Here is a 12,514-nt window from a genome sequence, read left to right on the forward strand (position 1 = left end):
TTATGTCTTATGCCTGACCTATGTGAAACATATCAGAATGACGGTGGGTATTTCTAATCACGCTATAGCAAACAGCTCTCTGAACGTGGCTGTCACAGCATGTCACTGTCATATTTACAAGCACACAGGTATTTGAAGCACCCCAAGGTATCTGTAAGTAATTGGCATGATGATTCCAATCCATTGCTAGCTATGAATTAAATATCTAAACAGTTTTGGTTAACGAACTAATTATCCTAGTGGAAAATTGTATCTTCAGTTTATTCAGTGAACTGGAAATAGAACAGAGGCTAGACATTGCTGTTCCCAGAGTAACTATGATTTTTGATGTGAAAGGAGAAGGCAAACAAGATATATCTTACTGATGTACATTGCAAATGGTTGAAGACCTCTCACCTAATCCGAGCCTGTCAAAAGAATCTATGCATTCAGTAAGTAGTTTGTAGCAAGAGGGCCGTAGTACTGAATAAAGAGGATAGTAAGAAGAGTCTGACACTTGAAAGGTCTTTGACAGCCTGTGGCCAATTGCTGATAGTGTTTAGAACAGACTTATTATAAACCCTGGTGTGTCTTATAAGTATGAACAGGGTTTGAAAATTAAACAGTGTGAAAAGACATTGTCTCACACTCAGTATTTTTAATATATTTGCACTAAAATATGCAATGCCAAAAATTGGAAAAAAATCCTCCAACAATTCCTCTAGTGTATTTTTTTATTATTATTATTTTCTGCACAGAGCAGGAACTATCAAAGCACAGCATTATTTAAGTGTATTGTTATAGTACTATTTAAGCTTACACTTACAAAACCAGAATGAGGTATTTTTATTTAAAACAAGAAGTTTTTTAAATAGAAAGAAAAATACAAACATCTTTTTTTTTTAACCTCCTTTTGTTTGTTCCTTTGTTAATATCTTGCTCTGTTAGGTTTACAAATCCTAAATAAATAGAAATTAGTGCTCCTTACTTTGCAGTCCATTTGCTTTAGATGTTTGCCTTGAGGGACATTTGTGTATTCTACTAATGGCTGCAGCAGAGTGCTGTCTCATTTTCATTCTGGCAAAAAAAGGCCGTTTCCATGGTTACAGTTTCATTTGCTAGAGAGAAACTGATGGCTGTTAGTGATCCCATCATAAGCAACTTCTGTCAGATTTCTTATCAAGTAGACATATTTTGACAAAGTGAAAGATAACACCATAATAAGAGAACTAAGTTGCTACTCTATGTAATGAACCATTTAGCATTAAATGAAATGTGAAACCACATTCTTAAGGCTGAAGGTGGAGAGGAAAAAGTAATATTTATAATTTGCAAAAATAAAATTATTCAGTGCCGGAATTATGATAGCCTGCTTGCTTTCTGTTGTCAAGGTAAATCTAGTAGCAGAACATCGATTTATGTTTTAGGATCAGATACGAAACTTCTCCATCATCTATTTTGCAAAAAGGTTGTGCAGAGCTGTAATAATGGTTAGGTTTTCCTGTGGTAGCCCATTGGCTAGGTATGGCCTAAGGCTGAGTTAAGGGCAGGTAGATCAACCACCCCCAAGTCCCAGCATGTAAGACTTAGTCTAGCATTTTGCTCCACAAAATACATGCCATCTCTCTTCAGAAGAAATACTACAGACTTAGATACCTGACAGATACTAACCCAACCCTTTGTTTCTGTGAGCTGGGCAGGACACCAGACCACAGACAAGAATTGCCCCAGAATATTCTGCTTTGAAGGAAGTGTTTATTGAAGCTCTACATAACCTGCGGACTAAAGCTAAATATGGTTACTGAAGGGAAAAGGATGTAATAAAGTGCTTAATTTTAGAGGGTTGCCTTGAGTTTCGAGTCTTGGAGGTATCATACATAGACTGTACCACTAGGTCTCCAGGCTTTCTTGGCTCATTATCTCAGGAAAGTCTAATAAAGACCCCTAAAACCTAATCAACAGAAGAGGAGAAGAACAGAGGGAGACAAATAAAACATATTGAAAAAATAGGATAAAACCAAAATGTCATGAAAAATATACCTCAAGAGGTTGCATAAGAGACCTGAAACAACAAAGAAAGGAATTCTCAGAAAAAATTAAATACTAATACGCAGTACATAAGGTGGATACCCTGGGGTTAAGTTGAAGATTTGTGGAGTGTACATGTATTAATGCATATCAAGCTTTTTCTCCTCAGATTTGTCCCTGAATCTCCATTTACTTACACATATTTGTTTAAAATATGATCTTACTTGAAGCAGCATATTAGTTCATTATTGCCTTTCACTTCTGTAGTCACTCAGGTTTACAGGTGATGTGAAATGCTCTGAGACTAAAATGATATGCCTGATTCTTATCTAAATAAATTATTTTTTATAGATAAACGTATATATGTTTCCCAGCAAATTTGGAAATGGGATGTAACTCTTTAATCAGCTGTGAATAATTTGTTATTACCTTGTTCTGAAAGGCACTTTAGAATAGCTAACAGAGCCCAGTAGTGCTGTAGATCTAGTTTGCACTCAGGATACACTCTGGGATCAGGGCTATATGTGAACGAGCTACCTCCAAAAAAGCCTGCAATCCCCCAAATACTTTTCTGACATGCAAAAGCAGTTGATGTCCTGTAGACCCATCTTTAATTCTGTTACTATAAATGCTGTACACTTCATGGAGGTTTAAAAGTGTTCAATTTCCTTCACACCCAAAGATCCCACTGACTTGAATCTAGAATGAGTCCCTCTGTCATTCTTTTTTCTTTCAAGAAGCATAAAGGACTGGATCTTCCACAGCAGATGGTGCTGCCCTACTTCAGGTTCCACTGAAGTTAATGATAAAACTCTCGGGTTTGAACTCGAGCAGAGTTAGGCCCATGGTACATACTTCTGAAAAATCCCACTCCACACGGTTTCTAAAGAGTTAGTGATGAACAGAAAGCACTGAAGCAATCTGTACCTTTCAGATGGGATTCTAACATATGTATAATAACATCAGTGACACAGGAATTGAATGTGTGGCACTCTATTAAATTCCGTGAGCTGTTATACTATATTTCTAAAGCTGTGGGAATGTTAATATGTATGTTTGCACTGCAGCTGTGCTTTGCCACAACCTTGGGTATCTGTCTGTTTGTGAATTAGTTAGTTGGAGGCAGGGTGAGTGTATCCATAACACGAATAGGGGCTAAGAGAAAGGATGCAGGGCCTGCATAACTCAAGAGCTTTGTTCCTCGAAAGACATATAGCCTCCTTAATGCCTCTAATAAATTTAAATCAGACAGACACAGAGACAACGAATAATTTAGTAGAGTTACTCTAGAAAGATCACCCTAAAACATCAAGTTTTTGAAATTATTTCTTTACCTTTTTTCTTAAAAACAAACTGCAGATGATTGTGCTTCTTCAATTACTGAAGCTGCTGTTGTGAGGAGCACAAAGGAGGATCTTTCCTTTTGCTTTTCATTGTGTACCTGATGTTTTCTACAATCTATGCAACGATGGAAATAGTTCTTTTTTTCAGAGTGGCAAAGATGACTTAACTGCATTACCAAAAATGTAAATTTAAGATAAACCTGTTTTGTAGCATGATCAAAATATCTAAGTGATTTAGGGTCAGAGCTGCCACTGTACTTCAGCCCTTCCCTGAGTACGTAAATATGTGGCCTAATTTTCAGCAAAGGTTTGCCTTTACAAGGTTTCTAATTTGAACAACAGTTGTTATGTTGTCCTAGGAACAGGCAGTCCTAACCTTTAAGTGCCTAAGAGTTTTTATATGTTTGACTTTCAGTGGGATTTGAGCACTTCAGTCCCATAGCTCCTTCTAAAATGATGAGGAATTTAACCATTACTCATTCCTTCAAAGAAGAAAAATTCTTGTGTGGATGTATTTATTTATTAGTGCCTCAGTGAAAATGCCATGTCACCTTCTGGTGCCAAGGATCTGCTTGGGCAAACTGACAACTGTGAACAACAACTAAAACTGACAACTTCATAACCTTGCCAAGCATTAGGAAAAAATGGCTGTTCATTCTGCCCATGGTGCATAAATTGCTTTGCATGTCCCAGTACCCAAGGGTGCTGCACTGTGGGTCTTGACTCAAGTTGTTTCCTGTTCAAGTACGAAATAGTAAAAGCAAATCTTGTAGCATTAGCTGTATATTAACAAACCCTGGGTCTGACACATGTGAGTCATGAAAACAGAAGCAGAGATGCTCCTTCAGGCTTGTATGGTAAATACCAAGGTGCAATTTGGTGGCAGGGTATGTCACAGACAGGTAACTCTTAAGAGACAGGTCTCATCCTACATAAAAGAAATAAACAAATCTTCTGAAACCCATTTTTAAATCACTCCCAGTGCATTGATGTAGCATATTTCCAAAGCAATTTTCCATTCACAAAAGGCAGTGACATCAGTTTTCAGAGGACGTATCTCAGCGTTCATGTGACAAATGGAAGGGGAGAGCAAATGTAGCAAAAATCACCATTACCAATAAAGCTCAAATCAGACAGATACTACTACTGATAAGATATTCTTGATTTCATTCATGATATCACATGAATATTTAAGGTATAAATTTAATTTTTCGATTTCAAACTGATCTTAGAACTGATGCCTTCAGAAAATCTTAAGAATGGATAACATTAAAAAAAAAAAAGAAAAATAGACAGATATCAGTGTATGCTGTTTTGATTATGTTAAAATCAAAGGCAACACGTATTTTGTCCAGAAGGATGCACAGGAGATTCGTTCATGCTACATATACCACAAGTTGCAAATGTTTCCCAGCTGTAGAGAGCAGATTAGGCCAGAAGCCACGGGTTATGAAAGATTTCATAAGGGTCCTGCAAAAGGGTGCATGTAAGGTGTGTTTTGTTTTTCTTTAGTATACAGGCACCAAAGTTCTGGAGTAAAAAGTCTTTCCAAAATCTTTTTTATTGGAAACACCATATGTAACATTTCCACACTGTACAAAGAAGCCACCCATTTTTTTTCTGTTCAGGAGCTTCAGCAAAACTGACTCTTTCCTTCAAGTAAACTACATGCTTAGAATTTTCCAATGAGAAAATGAAATTTCCCATGCAGCTTTCATGTATATTTTTTTTTTTTTCCTTCTACTTCAATCATTCCTGGAGTGGAAAGAAACCATTTAGCAATGTAAAGCAATACTACACAATAGTTCAGTGACAGGAAATGAAAAATAATGTATCTTGTGGGGAAATTACACACTCATCTAATTAGACAGGATATTGTGACATATAATTAGTTTATGTTTGCTGAGTACTTAAAAAAATGCAAAGCTCTTTATAAATGCTAACCATTAATATTTAACCTAGGCATATATAATTAACAAAAGCCTATTCTAGGCAAAGCATTAGTGCTAATTAACAACCTGACTTTCATGAGAAATACTACCATATTCTACATTTTCTGAAGATGCTATGATCTTGTTTTTAAGGATATCTGTAGAGTGCCCTTAAATATTAAAATAGGATTTTTTTGTTGTTGTTATTAGGTGGGCTTTTTTCAAACAAAAACATATCCCACAGAATATTATATATATAATTACATATATAGTTACTATATATATATATTTTATATATCTATACTATATATATATAGTTACACTTTCCCTAAGCACATGTGGGGTTGTTTTTGGAAGGATTCTACCTAACTAAATCTTATTTGACTCCTGGAAATTAATTAGATTACATTATGGGTGGCAGACTGAGCAGCTATCATTGCCATTTCACTGTCACAGATAAAAGCTGGAATTTCACAATGTCAGGGTACTCACATCAGCATGAACCAAAGCAAATGAGAACTGAACCAGGCCTGTCGTATCCAAGGCAAAGGTGAAATTTGGGATCCCAATTAGGTAGAGAAATGTGATAGGAGGGAAGTCCATTTTTTTTTTTTTCCATTCAAACAGCTAGAGTTCAATTCAAAAGGCAGCAAAAAAAAAAAATCCTGAATTGCAAAAATAAAGTGGCAAAGTTTTGATACATAGAGACCCGATATTTAAGCCAAAACAAACTTTTAGGACATGAGGTGTTTATACGAAGAATAATGACTTCTGCTTTTTCCATCCAGCTACTCTATGTATCTTTGTACCACTGCAAATCTTGCTTGTTACATGAACTTTAGCACTGCATTTTAACAATAAAATGTTGTGAGCTGACATTTTTGTTTTGCTTGGGTTCTTCAAGCAAAGTTTAAAACTTCTTATTTCCGTGAAGGAAATAGAATATTATGTTCAAATACAAAAAAGTAGTCATCACCAAACTTCAGTTCTGTGGTATGCATGATATGAATGTTCCTCAAATAGAAAGGTATTACTCTGCTGGCCAAATTGTCCCTTAATCCACATAAGATGAGCAATACCTGTATATTTACTAAATACTAAACTGGTGAAAAAAACAAGTTAGAGAAGTCTTCTTAATCACTAGGATTAAAATAGAGACAGTCTCTAAGGATTTACTTGCATGTTATTTTACTGAGAGACTGCATAAAACATATTCAAAGTGGGACAGAAACAGAAGGAAAAACATAGGGTGAGTAGCAAAAAAAAAAATAAAATCCAGCTATAACACATATTAGTGCAATGTGAGAAAATAAAAAAGCAATAAACAAAAATAGATATTGAATGAAATCAGTGCCTGGAAAGCTAAGGGAACAAAATGTGCCTAATGTCTGTCCTGCAAACCTTTACTCAGGCAAATGTGCTGTGTTCATGAAAACAGATCTATTTTTGTTAGCTGGACTGTCCATGTAAGGATAAAATTTTACAACTGAATTCCTAAAAAACTTAAGTATACTTGTTTGCTTGTTCATGTCTCATTAATACAGTGTAATCTGCTATCTACAGTTCTTCATCCTGAAATACTCAAATAAATCTTACCATAAATTTTGAAGATCTGTAAGTAAAGTATATTTACTATATACACACTGAGACAGAAACCTCAGCTTGTTTTGAATGAGTACTTATCCAATGGTCTTTTTTTCCCCTGAAGCTAGTAATTGAGAACATGACCCTTTAAATTTCTACCCATTGTGTCTAAGAATCAGAGAAATATTATAAATCATTTCACAAAAAGAATAATAAGAAAGGACCCCCCCAGTATATTCAAACTCCTAGGTTGCTCTCTATAAGTTTTCCACCCCAAGCCCTGAGGATTACATACCAATGTTATTTTTCAAATTACTGTTCCAGGTTTCTGGACTCATGGTAACTTTAGACAAATGCATACTTTCATTCCAGCTGATACATGATCTTCTTTGAGTCTGAAGCTGAATTAAACTATAGAAATATGCAGAAAATGGAGATGCAAACCAAGTGGTCTTAACAGATGTGATCTCTTCAGGGTTCCATTTGTTAAAGGAAATCATTGAATATTAACTAAAAGTTAATTAGACTTAATTGCCAATTAGAAAGAAAAAGTAATTTGAAACTATCCACTGCCAGTGTCTTATTATTACCTTTGAGAATCCTAAATCTTGAAGATGGTTTGTTACCTGTCCATATATCAATTCTAGCATGCTAAGTCCATCAAATTCTGATTCATTAAAGGAAGTCCCACAGACCTCGAAAGATCCAGTGGAAAATATGAACAACTTGTCTTGAAATACTGGAAATACTGAAGGACTCACTAATTTGCTCTTTTCAGAAAGACATACACTTTTCTTTTAGTTTGGGTTTTTTGGTTTTGTTCTTTTCCTTTCCCCAAATTCTTCACTTTCAAATGTAGATGATGGGACACCAGACTATACTGGGGAGCAGAGATTATGTTAAAAGTGAAAGGACTTGTATCTGGCTGAATGAGGTACATTTGGTAAGAAGAGAGTGGACCATGGTGCCTAAGTGAACCACAATTCCATCCCCCTTTGCATCCCAGACCATTAGCTCTACAGTCAAAGATGTCTTTACCCATCATTAGAAAAACAATCAGATTTCAGTGCAATTTTTGCAGTAAGTATCATAGAAAAATAAAGGCCTGGAGACAGAAGAACTCAAGCCTTCCATGGATCATACACTTCTCATATGTATTTAGGAAAATGAAAGTATACTATGACATCCACTGTAGCTGAGAAAGAGCGTAAGGTGAGATGGCTGAAAAGAATGTGAGTGAAGGCCATGAGGTGGTGAGCTCAATCAGTGAGTATCTTTGACACTGAACTGTTCTGATCCTTCTTTGAAAATTAATGTAGGTGATGATGTAAGAGAGTTGCAGAAGTACTCTGTTTATCTCCTCAACCTCTTTTATCCCCCGTGTTAAAGAAAACGCAAGGTATAGTATAGTTGATACAGTCAGTTGCAGGTAAAATAATATAAAATATTAGATCCAGAAACATATTTCAGGTCCTGGGTTTTTGTTTGGGTTTGTTTTGTTTTTTTCTTATTATCTTGGCCATTATTTTTTCAAATAAAGTATTTTTATGATGACTAATTCTTTAGATAGCACAAGAAACTAGAACTTGCCTTTGAACCCATCTCATAAAGCACCAGTACCTGTGCCTGGTTAATTATTCCCAATTTGTCACCAGTTCAGTGAAACATTAGTTATTATACAAACCCACCAGGCTGATTTGGAAGATCTTCAAATAAGATAACATCATGTTGTCTGAATTAAGAACTGATGGATTACTCCAGACACCTTACACTAAGTTTATGTTCTGGATTCACATTACAGAGCGCACTTTTATTAAAAGAATTATTTGAAAGAGCCTCAAGGCTGCTATCGGAAAGTTTTGAAAGAAGGAATAGAAATTCACATCTTAGGCCTCATTATGAAATGAAAGACCTACTGAGACAAAAGGGACATATAAGGTCTTTCCCATATTTCTACGCATTAATAGTATTTCTGCCTTCAGGATTTGGGGAAATATTTAATATTGCTTTTTAGAATCACAAAAATTTTTTTTTTGCTTTTGAGATCTCTTCTCAAACAGACTGTCTACAATCCAGAACTTTTACAGTTCCAAAATGAGCTTTTTAGAGCATCATGCTTATTCTTAATTGACAAGTATTGTCAGAGGCCTGTGCAATTACTTAGTAACCTCAAAGACATTCTGTGGCAAAGAATCTAGACACTTCTGTGGTTTCTTTATAGCTTCTGAGTATAAATACAAATAAAACAGCAAAGCATCAGTGAGAATGAAAGCAAGAGCAGAAGTAATATTTAGTGAATTTGCAGCAGAAAAGTAGGGGCAGCAAAAATTCACCTCTCAATACATTGCACAAGATTGCCTTACTGAATCTGACTAGTTACATATTCAGTTTCTTTTTTTCTACTTTTGTTTCATGCTCTATGCCCTCATTCAGCACATATTTAGTTATCCTAGGATGAGCAGTTACATTGCTCTGTTGATCAAAAAAAAAATCTCAAGAAATTACATTTACAGTTCTGTTAAACCTTTTGATATTATGAAAGTATATTCTAATTTTATTTTTTTTTTCAAATGCCACATACATGCACTAAAAGGTGGGATGGAAAATGAGGACACAGATTACAGCTGCTTTATAATGGTAATTTTCATCGCAGAGGAAAATTTTACCTCTTTGCCTCTTTTCTTCAAGAAAGAGAGTGACAAGTTTTATTGCTTAACAGATTTATACAGCAGATACTATTTAGAGCATAGAAAGTACCTGAGTACTTATAATTCTAACAGCTAGCAAAGTCACCTACCAAATTGACCTTATGTGGAACTCCATTGCTTGTCTATACTATCAATTTTAAATTATGTTTGTATTGTGCACAGTAAACTTAACAGATATGTTCCAATCTCAAAAAAAAAAAAATAAAAAGGGAATTCTTAACCACCTGAAATTTCACAAACACTGTTTTGTCGCACTTTATGGGAAAAACTGACCTTTTTGTCATCATGGTACAAACCTCTCCCTTGTCAGCAAACAAAAATCCATTATCTGTTAGTAGTACAGGGCCTATGGCACAGAGACAGGACTACTACTAATCCTTCTGTCTTGGTCTTGCATCTCCCCCGAGTCAAGCTTAAAATAAGACTTAAATTATTCTGCACAGGGAATGATTTTTTTTTGTATAAACAGTCATGAGAAGTTGTTTAGGAGAAATTATACATAATAGTAGAGGAGGCAAGAGAAGACAGATATGAAGTATTAATTAATTAATTTTATTCATTCTGCCTAAATTTCTGCTAGTAGTGAATCATGCATGATCACCTGTAATTTGCTGTATTATGTAGCAGTGGAAGTTAGGCTTCTCGCTCTGTCAGTGGCTCACACAAAGCAACATATTAATGCCCCCCTCGAGCTATGTTGTTTCTCAGGCTGCTGTTAATTAATAAATTATATCATAATGTTTACATTCCTTATGCTGTGGTTTCTAGTCTGTGAGGCCAAACCTATCTCAATGCGTAGGCAAGTTTACCAGCAAGAGAGATGAATGAGAGTTCTTGGTTTTGCAGGCCACCAAAAGCCATTGTGTGGAGCAGGAGACCATAAGCAAGCTGGGGTGCAAGTGGGGAAGTTAAAACAGTGGGTGTCACTAATGAAAGATGTGGCAGATTCAGAGAGTGGTAATCTCAGAGGAGGCGCCACCTGAAGGCACAGCTATAGTGCTAAGCAGTAAAAAAGGACCAAAAGACACCAGACAGAAATGTTAGCATCTATGGCACAGACAGCAGTGCCCTCGATGAACATCTAGTTACAGAAAATGCAGAGCAAAGGCAGCGTTTCACAGCCTGACAAAAAACCCATTAAAGTCAATGGAAAGATGCCTATCTGGAAACATTTGAAAATCCCAGATGGTATTAAGAAATGGGAAGGCTCCTAAAAATAAAAGAACAGCATCTGTAACTTCATGGACCTTACTGCTGGCAATAAACATGAAGAGGTTCCACTAAGAAAGTTGAAATAAAAATTGAAGTGGGATGAATGACAGAACTTTACCTAAGTCTGGGATGGAAACCTGAGGATGGTTACCAGAAAAAACGTATTTCACTTGAAGGTCATTATGCATTTTTTCCTCTTACTTTGTCCCAGTGACTCATAAGCCAGTAAATTCAATAGCAACAGAAATTTGGTACAGGATGAATGCTGAGCCATATTTTAGCTTTTTGGGATCTGACCCATTTTTATGATTTTACCAACTGAATAGCTTGTGGCTTTTGTGCTTTAAAGCCTGATATTTGCATTTGATGGACAATATCAAATTGCTACAGTTATAGTTTTGTGGGTAGTTTCTTCCCTTTTTTAAAATTTATTTTATTTTATTTGGTTTCTTTTCCCTACAGTAATGGTGCTTGACAGCATGATTCCCTCTTGGGAAAATTGGACATATGTAGCTTTTAATTTCTTCTGGAGAAAGGAGCAGTTAAATTAAAAGTAGCAGGATGTTTATCACAAAAGGACAAATTTTCTACCCAGCTTGAGTTGTGGCTCAACTTGAGTAATTCTGTGGGAGAAATCATGCTTCCTACTGGGGAATAATTGTCAGTGGCTCAGCACATTCGCAGTGCGTATGTCATTTTAGCAGATTTTCCTGAAACCTTAACTCCCCACATAGTAGAGTCACTATGGGGTTGCAAGAGGATTCACGTAAGGGTGATAGGTCCCAGTAGTTACACTGAGAAAGTTGTTTGGGTGAATAGTTCATGATTTGGCGTTAAAATCAGAATGACCCGTTAGGTGAGACCTCAATGAAAATCTCTGTTTGATTGCAGAATATGTCATAGCCTCTAGTATGGACATGAATAAGGGTTCTTATTTCCCTGTATATTGGTTACCTATCAGTAATGCTTCCATCTCTCACAGAAGTGTTCTAAAGAGTTCATTAATATTTGTGAAGTATTTAAAAGAAGAATTTACTGAAGTAGAAATAGTTCAGGGCTGGGCACATGGGTGAACACTATTATTCCCAGCACAAAACAAAACAAATCCCTAATTGATTCTTCTTCCATGTTCCCCAGAGGGCACAAAGTACAATATATACAAAATATCAATAGAACAAGCAATCGTGCTTGAAGCAGAAACTTTGATGCTGTGTCTCAACTTAACTAGAACCATCTGCTTGCTCAGGAGCAGCAGTAAAAGGCTTGAAAGGAGCACAAAGTGCAGCACATACACAAGCCTAGGTGGTATCAGTAGAGTTCACTCTATTGCAAAGTGATGAGAACAAGTTTGTCATCAGACATGCTCAAGAATAAGCAAACAGGTCCAATTAAAGACAAAAGCCCTCAGCAAGTCTAACCCTGTAACTAATCATGATAGCTGACTGAAGTAACAATTAACTGCAGCTTAAATGATAGTCTGAAGAGCAAACAGCTTCCTGGGAGACAAAAATGCATGATCTGGGAAACGAGACTTATGATTGCGATCGTTTGTACCTGCAATTGGTACCTTGTAAGATAATGTTCCCATTGCATTGCAGAACTAACATGGCTGGCCCAATTATCAGGCTGGACAGCGATCCCTATGCAAATTTGGTTTGCAATCTGTTTGAAGAGATGCACAGTATATTATCAGAAGGAAAAGCAAGAGATTTGAATAATAATGTAATGC

The sequence above is a fragment of the Pezoporus occidentalis genome, unplaced genomic scaffold, assembly GCF_034315485.1.
Source record: "Pezoporus occidentalis ecotype Australia unplaced genomic scaffold, CSIRO_AGI_Poc_V1 ctg4, whole genome shotgun sequence".
Taxonomy (NCBI): Eukaryota; Metazoa; Chordata; class Aves; order Psittaciformes; family Psittacidae; genus Pezoporus; species Pezoporus occidentalis.